Source organism: Mauremys reevesii, linkage group 3 (genome assembly GCF_016161935.1).
Source record: "Mauremys reevesii isolate NIE-2019 linkage group 3, ASM1616193v1, whole genome shotgun sequence".
Classification (NCBI taxonomy): Eukaryota; Metazoa; Chordata; order Testudines; family Geoemydidae; genus Mauremys; species Mauremys reevesii.
In genome coordinates, this window is record NC_052625.1 from 68,415,014 (window position 1) to 68,429,484 (window position 14,471).

The following is a 14,471-nucleotide window of genomic DNA, read 5'->3' on the forward strand; positions in this document are numbered from 1 at the left end:
TAAATTTTGTACCAGAACCTGGCATAGTTGGATTATTTTGATGCACACTGCTAATTATCTGGAAATACATATGCCAACAAAATGAAAAGTAAACTGCAAGTAATTCAGAATGATGATTCACTATATCAAGACTACTTCTTTTTGCCCCAATACAAATACCTTCTTTTCAAATGAATAAAATGAGGAACAGATTAAATACATAACCAATATATTTTCTCCCACTAGAACTACCATTTTGAATGGACAAAATAGCACCACTAAAAAAAGTGACATCTGCATTCTGCAATCTGTCTTTTATCCTTTCCTCTATGCCAGTGGTTCTCAAACTTTTATACTGGTGACCTTTCACATAACAAGCCTCTGAATGCGACCCCCCTAATAAATTAAAAACACCTTTTTATACAGTTAACACCATTATAAATGCTGAAGGCAAAGCGGGGTTTGGGGTGGAGGCTAACAGCTCGCGACCCCACATGTAATAACCTCATGACCCCCTGAGGGGTTCTGACCCCCAGTTTGAGAACCCCTGCTCTATGCATTGCAAACTGACCCGTCTGGGCAAAGCAGAACCCCTCCATTGTGGTGAACTTGTGCCAGGCCTGTTCAGCATGACAGCAGGTTGTGTGCTATTTTCATCACCTGTGTGAAACTATGAATGATTCATCGTTTAAATGATCCACTATTAAAACATGGTATAGGCTGTCAACTTATTTTGTGATGAGCTGATATTTCTGCAGGGTTGGTTTTATGAATTGGCAGTGAACTGACAACTCAATTGGAAAATAAACATCTCTGGAATTCATCTACTGTAGCAATTCAGAAATCCATTGGTTACTAACTCTATGCATAGTGTTTGAAATCTGACTCTACTGAATAAGATTTTACATACCTTTCTTATTTTACCCTCAAATTTCTGCATTTATTTCCATATATAAATTGATTGAATAATACATTTGTTAGGAAACAGTTAATTTCTAACATTTCCAGTTATTTTTAGCTTTAAATAAGTTATGTGAACTTTCCAAATATTCCTTTACCTCATTCAGTTGCCTCAGGCTACACAGATGGACCAATTCAGAATTCAAGAAGTAACAGCTTGTATCAATCATTTCTCTCTGCCTCTCCTTATGGGCTTTCTTGAATTCAATATTATTTTGCCCTTTTCTTACTTTCCCCCAGTACCCTCCCTCCCCCGTGACACTTATCTCAGTCACAACAGTGCTAATGACTATCTTGTTAACATCACTATATTTTGGTAGTTTAAAAGATAGGACAAGCACAAACACCCTAAAAGAGATTACTTTCTGACCAAAAAGGTTTACGAAAAATATTACGGTGAATGTATAAGATTATTGGGGAAAGAACAGGCTAATATTATGTATTTGCTTTACCATGCCCACAAGTGTGCTAAGAATTTTTCAGAACATTTTTTTTTTAAAAGTCTGTCCTGAGAAGTTTACAATCTAACTTATCCATGTGAGTAACTATGCATGTGAGTAGCCCCACTGAACTCAGTAGGACTTTTCATCTGCATGAGTGTTTTCAGGACTGGGGCCATGGTGGGCATGGCATGACACAAGGTTACAAGGAAGTAGCGAATGAGCTGGGGTAGAGAGACAAGGCTTGTGAAATATTAGAACAAATGTTGAGAGAACATCTAGGTGCTCCTAAAAGATAATACAACAATAACCAATAAACAGCATAGGTTTATAAAAAAAATAATCCTGCTAGATAAACTTGAAGGTTTTTTTCTTCAATTACAACAGTAGATGAAAAAAAGCAGTAAATCTTGTAATAAGACTGACTAACATATGGGTTACAGTGCCCTCTGCTGGGTGAAATTAGGACTGATCCACATTGGGTCATAATCCCTATTGTATTAGCAGCAATCGTAACCGAGAATCTTTTTTAGCTCAAGTGGAAGACAGATGAAACCTTAGCTCCAGTGACATCAATGGGAACTTTGTGACTGGTTTCAATAGGGCCAGGAATTTACCCCAGCCTTTAATAAAGCATTTGAAAAAGTGTGTCCCAAACCCGTAGAAAATATCAGTCATTTTGACTTAGGTTCGGGCACTGTCACAGGGACTAAAAACTGGGTTAAAGGCCATGAAAAGCAGTGTGTCAAATTGTGGAGGCCTTTGAGTGGGACCCTGTAGGAACTGTTGTTACAGCCAGTTATTTGAAACATCTTAATTAATGATATAAAGAAAGAGAGACTGGGCAAAGCACAGGCATGTATACTCTAGGGAACAGTTTTTCATTATCAGGGAGATAGACACAATGAGTTTATAGTTATTTTCTATCTGTAATTTTTAAGGACCATATGTAACTATGTTCTCCACCATGCACAATGGCAAAAAAAATGTGGTGTGGTTTGAAGGGCACATATAGAGATGCCACACAGTTATGCTGTATTGTACTGTGTCTCAAATTGCCAGGCAATATGGGCTACACCATGAATATATGAGACTAAGGTACTCACAAAAACGTGGACGTTGTCCAGGATAAAAGTGGGTGGATACATCGAAAATTGCAAGAACATGAAATCATGCAATTAAAACTCTCACACCTTAAAAATTGTATTGAATGAGACAAGGTTTACATCATTTTTCATTATGAGCCAAAATCCCACGCACAAATTTTAGTACAATGCAAAATGCCATACATACAAATGTGTGATACAGCCGTTTTTTTCCTCAGAATGATGAAAGACTATTATTAAAAGGTGTTGTTATTCAAACACACATTCATGAACTATAATTTTAAAATGTTCATCAGTCAGATAAATTAAAACTAATTTTCCCCTGACATTGAAAAGCTTCTTTCATCCCCAATTTCTATTTCCCTGCCAAATGTCAGCTTTCTATTCCACTCTGCTGAGGTGCTGGATCTGTTCAAGATTTTATTTACTTATTTTTAATAAGAGGAAAGTGTATTCTTCCCCCTTCCCCCTCCCATTTATATTCTCAAAACTAACTGAACCATTGAAGTCTACATGGCTGAACTTTTAATCAAACGTTAAAATAAAATTCACCCTTAGGCAGACGTGTCCCCCCCATCTTTAAAATGGAATCAGACAACTTTAGCAATAACCATAGCTATCATCTAACATACATTTTCCTCTTTGTTTGCTGATGTATGCTATACATTAAAAGTTACCAAAGCGTTACTTTCAGTTAGAGGTATGCAGTTTAAGTTTGATGTAATGATTCTATTTTTCTTCCATTTGTTTTTGGCAAGGTGAGAAGTTATTCTTTGGAGTTTGATGTAATGAAAGAACGTTTTCCAAGTGACTGTTCTTAGCCATTTTGCATCAAGTTCCCCAATGAGATCTCAGTTTGCCTCTAATGCAAGTTGAACTTGCCTCTGCCAAGGGTTTAGCGGCATTGTTCTCTGCTGTATCCAGGGGCGAAAGTAAGGCAGTACGGGCTGGTACAGTGTACCAGTAAAAAGTGGCCACTGGTACCGGCCCTACCACCTTACTTTAAGAACCCTGCTTAAAGCACAGCCGCGGCAGCTCTTTATTGTCGCTGCCCCTTTTGCTCCCCACCCCCAGGCTGCCAAAGGGCGGAGCGGCAGCAAAAGGAGCAGCTGCCCTGAGGCCGGCAATTTAAAAGGGCCCAGGGCTCTGGCTGCTGCTGCAGTAGTGGCAGCGGCGGCCAGAGTCCCGGGCCCTTTAAATCGCTGCTAGAGCCCTGGGCTGTGCGGAAGGGCTGGCTGGGATGCTGACCCCCAGACCCACCCTTTCCACCCAAGTCCCCACTCCTTCCGGGGGTGAGGTGCAGAGCCAGCCCCATACTGGTAAGTTTTCAATTTCACTTTTCACAATACCACATTTTTTATTCCAACCTGTGGTGTACACTGTATCACTGAACATCATGATCTTGCTGCTAGAAAAGCTGAACATTCTAAATCGAGGTGAATTACTTATCTTTAACAGTAACTGGAGTCTAAAATTTGTCTCCTAAGTTCTGAATCTGTATGTTCCCACAACTCTTAGTCTGAGGTTTGCCCCTCATTCATACCGTTTCTTCCATATTAGTCATTAAGGATCTGATCAGCATGTGGCAGCTTTACAGAAAGACTTGTTTTTCTCTTAAGGCAATTATTCCCTCCATGTTTCAGATGACAAATTGTAACATAAATTGAATTTAATACCCTTGGGCAAAATGTATGAGTTTGAAATCACTTTAAAATAAAATGTGCTATAGTCATTGTGATTAGGTTGGGGCATTTGAGTCCTCTGAACATATTAAAGTTAATTTTTCTTGTTAAAGTTGTTGAAAATGCAATGTTTTAAGAACAGGACGTGAACCATATGTTGTTGGCAATACGTATGGCCAGTTATAATTCTGTGGAGGATTTTATCCATGAAAATCTACAATGTAGTATTGATTATTTGCTTACCAAAGTCAAGGTAATTACCAGCATCACAGGTATAGACTAGGACGTCAACATTTTGCAGGGGCTTAATTTTCCTTTTTCAAAGATTTCTCCAGTTGTTAGTACAGCTTCCACAATTCCTCCCCATCTCTTTCCTCTAAACAGCAATTCTCATCTGTTTGTTTTTATTCTCTGTCTTTCTACTTCTCTATCTGCCTACCTCTCTGTGCAGTTTAAATCATGCTCATCACATGGTATCCGAATGCCTTCAAAATTATTTCAATGTATTGATTTTTTTCTCCTTTTAGGCCTTTTTCCCCTTACTGTGGCCATGACAATGACTAGACTCCTAGAGTCTGAGTCTAATTACACTTGCATTAGAATTAAACTGCATTAGAGCTGGTCAGAAACAGGAATCTCTGTCCCATGGGAAATTCTAAAAAAATTCAATTAAAAAGCATCAGTGTTAAAACAATATAATATACAATTTTAAATATATTCAAATAGAATATACAAGTCTAAGGGCAGGTCTACACTGGAAGCGTTACATCGCCAAAGCACATCTGGCGAAGAAGCTCTATGCCGCCTGGAGAGGTGGAAGCTATCTTGGTGGGGCAGTGTCTGCTGCCCTCATAGCGCAGGTGTGGACAGCGCTTAGGTTGCTGTAACTTGTGTTGCTCGGGGGGGTGCCTTTTTCACACCCCTGAGTGATGCAAGTTAGATTGACTTCAGCAGTAGTGTAGACCTACCTGAAACAAAATAAAACTGAATAAAAGTCAAAATGAAATATTTGTACTTATTTAAATAAAATAAACAAGTCATAACAATTTGTTTCTGTTGAAAATTTCATCAAAATTGACACATTCCTGTGATGTTTTTCTGAATATGATGAAACCCCATTTTCCAATGGAAAAGTTGTTCTATGGGAAACTGTTGAACTAATTTACACCTGTCAGGTGCTGCATCCAATAATCAGGCCTAGTCGCTGGAGCCATAGGTCACAGCAAGGCATAGGGTTGGACCTGGGCCAAGGGTGGTGCTGGCATTGAGATTGGAGGAGAGGCTGGCATCAAAACTGAAATCAGAGTCCATAGACAAATGAGGAGCAGAACCACAGCCAAATATCAGGTTCAGGCCAGTGGTCGAAGCCAGGTAGTCAGAGTCCAAACACAAGCCAAGTCAGTATCAAAGCTGGAGTCCAGATACTGGCTGAAGGATGAATCCAGGTAGTCAGGGTCTGGGAGTTTGGGGAGGATTAGGAGGAGGAGGCAAGGCTTGAATGGGTCAATGATGGGACTGGAGCGAGACTAGAGTCGGACAAGAACAATACTGGGACAGGGCTTAGGCAAGGCTGGGTCAGGAGCAGACTGGGAGTCTCAAGAGTCTGGAGTGTGGCGAGGCAGCAGGAGGGTTCCTGGCCAGGTAGCGCAGTTGCTCAGACTAATCTGCAGCTCTGGTGGGGTTGAAGAAGTGCCTGAGCCTGGGGAACATCTGACCCAGGCTCTGCTTAGTGATAGGTTGTTGCTACATGCCTGAGGGCTGAGCCACAGCAGGCTCAGTTGGAGGGGTTGTTGCTGGGTTGTTGCTGCCTGAGTACTGACTCACCTGCAGCACCTGTTGAGTTTCTGGGGGGGTGGGCAGGTACAAGCCCATCCACATCTAAAGGCCCCACTCCCAGCCTAAGGGGAGGAGCTACTGGACCCAGGGCTCAAGTAAGTTCAGGGGGCAACAAATGATAAAACAGGGACAGGAGTGAGGGTCACAGGGCCAAAATCAGGGAGACAGAGTGGGATACCAAGCAGAGAATTCCAGACAGCACCCATTGCTCCTCTAAGGTGTTTAGGGAACCAGTGGACATGGCCCAGAGGAACTCTCCCTGGAGACCTGACCTAAGGGAGGATCAGAAATAGGCCCCAGAGTTGCAGAGCACCTCCTCGTCCAACATCCTCCTCCTGGTATGATGGATGGCCACTTTGGCCAGTGCCAGGAGGAGGTTGAGGAGCAGGTCTTGTGACTTCATGGGGCCATGGATGAGGTGTACAAACATCAAGAGGTGTGGGAAAAAGAGCAGCCAGAATCTCAAGAGAAGGTTCTGGAGGAGCCGGAAAATGGGCTGCAACCTGGCACACTGGAGGTAGACATGATCCAGGGTCTCCCTCACACCACAGAATGGGCAAGTGTCAGGGAGGGGGGTGAACTATGCCAGAGGCATGTCTGTGCTCACGGCTCCATGAAGGAGCCACCAACTAATATCCCCAGCAGGCCAGAGGACCAGGGTAGAATACAGACTGGCCCACTGGGGCTCTTCACCCTCCACAGGTGATAGGAGGTCCTGCCAATTGGTGTTGGGGCAGGATATGAAGGTGAGGAAATGAAGAGAATGGAGAACAAGTGCATACAAAGGTTTCCTAGGTGTGGTTCGGAAATAGATCAGCTGCAGGCACACAGCCAGCTCAGGTGTTGCAGAGGGCGTGTCCAAGGGTGCTTACAGGGCAGGGGCCCAATGGGGAGGACCAGAGGGCCAGAGGTGAGGGATGGGCAGGGAGCACACTCCCACAGGACCAGCTCAAAGAAGGCCCTAGAGGCAGGCGGCTGACTCACCACAGCAGCTAAGCGAGCAGCCGTGGTCTGGCTGTGAATTTGCCTCACAACACCACTGTGATTCCATTTACTTCAGTGCAGTTATTCTTGTCTATACTAGCATGACGTGCTGAGGAAAATGCTTTGTATTAGATGAGAACTGCAGTGTTGGGTAATGGTCATCGAGGGAAAGGTGGTCCCTGAGATGATCTGGAGTGAAATCCTAGTCCCATTAAAGTCAAAGGGAGTTTGACTGCAGTGAACATTCTGCAAGCAACCCATAGTCCAAGGCCCACTGAAATAAATTAACAGTTTCCCATTGCCTTCCATGGGCTTTGGATCAGCCCTATGGGCCAGATTTTCAAAAAGCATCTACGTGACTTAGGAGCATTAATGCCATTTACTTTTAGTGGGACACTATAGCTATAGTGAAAAACTCTGATACAAATTTCTGAACAAATAATAATCCATGTGGAAATTCACAGCTCCCTCACGATTCACAAATATTTTCACAGGTACCCAGCAGCTGTCCAAATATGCAAGAACAATGAATATTATGACCTCACAAATAAGAGTGATCTATACCTGCCACTTTTATTTGCAAAAAATATTCAGTTATTATTATTATTTGTCTATTTCTAGTTCTGCCTTTCCCCTTCCTCTGTCCTTATATGCTTGTGAGGAAGAGAAAATCCCCTTTATCCCCTGGAGATGTGATAAGGTAGAGAAAAACCTACATCAAGAGATACATGAAATTGACAATGAAAGTACAGTCAGCATTTGTACAATTTCTGACCATGATTTGATGTGATTGCTAAGTTCTTTGTTACAGCAACACCACAGTATTCCTCTATCTCCAAAGTTAATGAAAACACAATTCAAATGTAGTCCCAAGGTCAGAACTTCAAAACAGAATGTTGATATTCCCTTGCCTCATCAGTTTGTTACAGGATTTTTCCATTTGTAGTAGTGTCTCATGCTGCACAGAGATTTCCCAGAAGTCATTAGCACTTTAGCATCCATTTTTAGACAAAACAAAATTGAGCAAAAGTTCACAGTCAAGAGCTGCTTTTAACATGTGACAAGTTCAACCATATTTTTTTTAACATAATGGATAAATTTATGCCAATCCTGCTATTTTCTGATCTGTAATTTGTTCATTGGTATAGGTAATGGAAGGTTATTTTTTTGAATTTGGATAAGAAGGTCAAGGCATGAGTTTTCACAAAGTGATTAAAATAATCATGAATATTCATTATCATAATCTGTTGCCCAGGAGATTTCCCAGATGCCAAGGACTGGAAGGGTAGCTAGTTTTAAGCTTTCAAGCTGAACTCTTCCAATGTACTCTTCTGGCCTCCCTTATCCACATAGCAGCATGATTCGTTCAGGAGCCATGTGGCCATTAACTGTGCCCTCCATACACACATCTTTCCCATTCTAATAAGGTCAGCAGCATGCCTCAGGCAGTAAAGCAGTATTTACACCACACCAGATTTCTGGATTACCACTAATAAATCTGCAGAAACAGCAATGAGCATGGCAGAGAGTGGCTACTCTCCAGAGATAGCACCTAGCACATCACTTTTCAACTTGCAGACCCCTGAGCCCCTGCTTTGCCTGGGGAAGAGCTTCCAAAAGCAGGAGTTCCCTCTTCCTGCTCACCCCACCAGGTGTTACTGCCAAATGACCTTGTTAGAAAGAAGGAAAGAATTGGGCCCTTTGTTTTTATTTTAGGTTTGGAGACACGCTGATGATGGTACGAGAAAGAAACACAAAGGATGTTATTTATGTCATTAACCAGAAATGCAAAAGAGGGAGCTTATAGAATGAAGATGCACCTCAGTAATTAATGGCTGGTAGTATTCCTGTTTCTAGTGCAAGGTTCAAAGAGGCAGCAAGAAAACATCTTGTAACCATTGAAGACCAACCTATTTCTGAGTGATGTACCAATGTGAAGAAAGGCACAGCATGTGGCACCATGGTTAACATCAAAATGACTTGGAATGTTTCAATCAAAGACAGAGCAATAAGACACTAACTGCTGTATCTTGGGCCAAATATCCCTGGAGTAACTCCATTATGGCAGGATAAATGATGGAACATTTTACTTAATGCCTCACATGAAAGACACGTCTTTTCCCATCTGGTGGTCAGTTCCTGCCAAGACATGGTGCACCTGACTGTGATTTTGTTAAAAAATAGTATTTATTTGGGAACCTGGATCATCTTATTTATTGGGTTTGGACACAAAGAAAAAATAAAGCAGTAACACTGGATTTGTGTGGAAAAGTAGTGCTGTTCCCCTGCTAGCATCATTTGGACATAGCTCTTCGAATCAATTCCCTGCCATTACATGGGCTTTGGGATTCGGTGGCACCTCAATCTATCCTAGTCTCTGCCTGTGGCACACAATACTTTCATCTCCTGAGGACTAAAATGCTTTACTCCAACCCAAGTTATAGGCTTCATCACAGAGGCTGAAATGTAATGGTCTTTAATGGATAGGAGGTCAGACTAGATGAGTCTGATGGTCCTTTCTGGCCTTAAACTCTATGAATCTATATATGCTTGTAAAATGGGGACATTGTACAAGGAATTTCCCTGTTGTTGACTCCTTTGGCATAGCCACACTCTGTCTAAGAGTAGGTAAGCGGTATTATGTTTCGTTTTTAAGTGTAAGCAGAGTCAGGATGAGCTCTACCCTGACATCTGGTGGTAGATTATGGGGAGTGCAGAAAGAAGTTTCAAGTATTCGCATTAGCATTTCAGTTATTTGCATTGGCACTCCAACCCCACTTAGCATACCGCACAGCAGCCTGGGATGGTTATTTTCACAGCTATGGGAGCCCCAATTTTGTTGTTATTGAGGCAGGAGCAATAAAATGTTGTCATCCCGATTAAGTAAATGAGGAACTACAAAACTGTCTTATGATAGAGGGTTTCATTGTCAACTAAATAGCACTTGCTAGACAAGGGACATGGGTTCCAAAACCCAGTCAAGAGAGAGAGGCTGGGGACAGGTATCTGTACTTGGTGGTGCAGGCTCCTTGTGTGAGCCAGAAGCACCAGTTCCCCCTATGCCTCTCTCCACTGTGGAATGTCAGAGTTAATTTTTTGATTCCCTTAAGAGTCTAGATACAGGTTACTGAGCTGAACTCACTGGCACTGGGGCTCCCCTACTATGAGCTGGAATCACTAAGAGCTGAAATCACTGAAGAGCTGGACTTGCTGAGCTGAGAGCACTGAGTACTGTGCTAATGAGTGGGGGAGCCTGAAGCAATACCGTGGAGCAGAGCAGCTGGCAGAGCGGAGTGGAGCAGTTGGTGCAGCCACTGGGTGAGTGGAGCCAAGCAGCTCGCGAGGACGGCTGGAGTGGCTCACAGGACAGCTGGTGGACCAGAGCAGCTGGCAGAGCGGAGCAGCCCACAGAGCAAGTGGAGCTGAGCTGTTTGCGGGGATGACTAGTGGAAGCAGAACCCCACAAAGAAGCAGGGCAGTTGGCCCCGAAACCATGTAAGGTGCCCTTTTCTACCCAGGCTGGGGAGGGGGACCTCTGCAGAGAGACTCTTGAACTCTGGGGCTGGACTGACCCAGGACAGAGACTTTTGGATTGTGGGACTTTTGGGACTGTGGGTGATTTGGGGGTTGCTGGACTCAAGGGCCCCGAGAGAAGGACACGGCCCAATTTGCTGGGGTGGGTCTTTGCTCACGGCTTGACCTATGAACTCTAGCTGAGGTATTTTCCCAATTTAATGCTTGTTGTTTATCATGTAATTAAACCTTTTCTGCTACACCAAGACTCTGTGCTTGCGAGAGGGGAAGTATTGCCTCCTCGAGGCGCCCAGGGGTGTGTGTAAGATTTTCCCAGGTCACTGGGTGGGGGCTTGAGCTGGTTTTGCATTATGTTGCGGGGAAGGGACCCCTATGTATTGAACCCGGCCCTTGCTGCTATCGTTTCGGCCCGGCAGAAGGGTTACATAAGCACTCACATTACAACTGCTTTTTATTTAATCAGTGCAGTGACAGCACTGTGCAAAATAGCTTGTGATCAGAGGAAGCCCCGCCCAGCACTCATACTTTTATATTTAAACTTTTATGACAAGAAGGTAAAAATATGAACCAGAAGCTCTCTCTGCATCATGAGTAAGTGGGTGGTAGGTGGGCACAGGCAGTGAATTTTCTCAGCCTGCTAGTCTCTATAGCAGCTTCCTCTGTTTACTTAACTCAGCTCCTTTCTTTACCTCTTACAGAAAGGTTGTCTGGCCCCTTTTTCAATCTGCCTCCTAAAAAACAGCTTAACCTTCCATGATGCTATTGACCAAAAATCCCTTCTTTCTCCGCTCTCATGCATAGAAAGAATATGGAAAAATATTTATCAGAAAATAGAGCAGGAAATAACATAATGGGCTTTCTAGGCAGCTTACCAGTATTTTGCTTTCCCCCCCCTCCCCCCAAAACAAAGATTTTCAGAGGGGTCTTTAAAAGTGAAAACAAGTTATCAGAAAAGCAGCATACTGAATAATTAAGAACCTCTGTGATATTCTGTTTCAGTTGGGTTCATATTGCAGCAGTGGTTAAGTTCTTATTTGACTCACAACAGTTTACCCATCCTAGTTTGTGACATCATGACTCATCACAGCATTTTAGCTTTGCCTTGCCAAGGAATGACTCAGTGTCATCCTGATATATCACTACACAACTCCTCTTTGCTGCATGTCGGTGGCATAAATCACATTATAAGATTTCATTTTCCCTAACTTGAGACCCTATGTCACTATGCCCTGAGGATTCTCCCTTTGACTGAACAGAGTTCATGGCCAGCAGTGCTCACTAACATTTTCCAGTGATCACAGTTCATCTTTTCACTTGTTCATGACATTATAAAGGAAATAAGATTCAATGAAGACTTCTGGAGTCAGAAAATGCCAAAAGTTCTGGCATAAATTTCTGTGTTATGTACAAAAATCCTACTCACAAAAAGCCAAATTCAAAGACACAATAGCCTCACATCACAGACCAGGAATGATGTGGCACTAGCATGTACCTAGAATGATCCCTGCCATTATAGATATACAACAAAGTATCAGAAACAGGTTGACAGTTTAGATGGAGAAGCATTAAAAAAACCAATCTGCCACCCCCATGGCTCCGGAGGTGCTCCTGGCAGCAGAAGTAATGCAGCAATTTCTTGGGAGGTGACTGCACCAGAGATGTAAGTACACCTTCTGCATGACTTGGAACCCAGTTCCATGGGGGCTCCTTACACATCAGAGCACTTGGGGCAAGGACAGATACCATGGTGAGGGGTGTCCTTATACGAACAATGATAGATTGAAGTGTAGCTGTGCTTCTGATCCCCAGTTCCTTTCTCTGGGGTGGAGGGATTCATTGGAGCCGATTGTCAGTTGGTGTGTGTGTGTGTGTGTGTTCTTTCCGTATTCTATTCCAGCTCTGGGCAGATAGCTGGTTCAGCAGAACTCGATAGTACTATCCAGTGCGGTTAAGTACTGGAGGCTGAACGATCATTGCCTCAGTAATGCTGTTCTGGCTACCTGGTGCTTCTGTCCTTGGAGCGTCAAATGTTCTCACTCCTAGCAGCAAATACGGCAGCCTGCTCATTCAGCAAACCACAATGTAACTCATAAAGAAAGACCACAGGCTTGGTTCAGAGGCAAAGGCGGTTGGCCAAGTTTATTGTCAGCGAAGCATGATATGAGCGCCCTGGACCAATGTCTACAGTTACACTAGTACATGTATGCTCATTGCAATGGACTTGCTGCAGTCAGTGGTGGGACTTTCCGCTGCCCCCTAGGCTGGACAAAGGGCTAAGGCGAGGCACCCCAACAGTTATAGACTGAGATAAACAACTGGAATAAGCATCTTACGCACCTCCTTACGTGTTTCATGACATCTGTTTGTTACCTCCCCTTCTTCCTGATATCTTGGACAAAACGTTATTCGTTATTTTATCAAACCATCTTACCTTGTACTAGATGGGGATGTATCTGTACCAGCTGGAGTATATTTATGTAAATATCTAGTGCCTAGTACACTAGCAACAACTTTGCAAAGTTTATGCACTGAACAGTGAATTAGGTAACATCTGCTTTAATACATGGCCTGACTTTGGTTCAGAGCCTCTGGTTCAGGCCTCAGACCAGGTGCAGTACTCCAGGTTCTATCTCTCTACTGTTGGGCCACAGACAGCTACTTCAGTCATTGGGCTGAAGTTATCTCCAGGAGCTACTCTGCAGCCATTTTGTGGCCTGACTGGAAAGGATTCCTTCTCTGTCCCAATAGAGGTACCTAGTGCAGAGGCTGCTGTCTGGGCTATGGGTTTTTGGATCTCAGTCTATACATACATTGCTTACCCAAATGACGAGGAATATAAACATGTACCTGTATCTGAAGGATGGAAACACTAGGGAAGGAGAGGAATTTCTGAGGGTGGTCCAAGAAATATAACTAGAAATAATGTGATGAAACTGGGCAGAGAAAAATTTAGGCTGAATTAATCAGGAAAAAAACTCCAAACTTTGAGATTTATGGACTAGCCTCCCCAGGAACAGTATTGGGACTCCCAACACTTGGATCATTTAAAGTGGACTGATAAACATGCAAAAAAAATACTCTAGGAAACAATCCTGCAGCCCTTTCCATCTGTAATTGCTGTGATTTATGTACAGTTAGTCTCCATCGTCCAGAGCCACAGAACTGCCTGTCTTGCTAAAGCAAGCAGAGACTCTTTCACGCTTACCTTGATGCAGTACAGAAGGCCCTTTGTAGGAAGGTGTTGTACAGTACTGTATATCCTAAGGCATTTGGGGCCTGTTAAGGAAACAGAATTTCAGCTTCTAAAATTTGAAAGTAAATCTGCCTTCAGGCAAAAAACTATATAATAATAACATGGCAAAACAAAAACAAAAGAATACACAGTCATACAATATATTTTACTTTCCAAGTTACAATATGGTTTTATTTGATTTTTATTTGATTTTAAGGTGTGCAGAAATGAAAATGGATAGGCCAAGACACACATATTCAGAGTCCTTTAAAATCACAGTCATTTTCCCTGACTGCAAGTGACACAGAGGACTATTACTGCTGATGAGAGAGCTAAAGGAACAATATGTTCCTCTATTAGTACAAAACATACTTACTCTGTGGTTGACGCATCTGTCTTTATTTTAGGCAAAGATGCAGCAGTCTTGATGGCTTTTCCTTTCCCTCACCCCAGAGATAAATGCTCTCTTATTGAAACCTTGCTAGCAGGAGCAAAGTGATTAACCAAACAACATTACTAGTAACTGAAATGGAGGTCTCCATTTGAGTTGCAACCACTCAGCTGGGATCGTTTATTTTGGATTTAATTTCATTCAGCAAGTTTTAAAGCTCTTCATCTGAGCTAGAAGGTCTTTGCATGTACAAAGTGGACTCAGTGCATTGCTGAGTATATTTTGGAGGAAATCAAATAATTGACTAGTTTAGAAGTCAATCTGGTA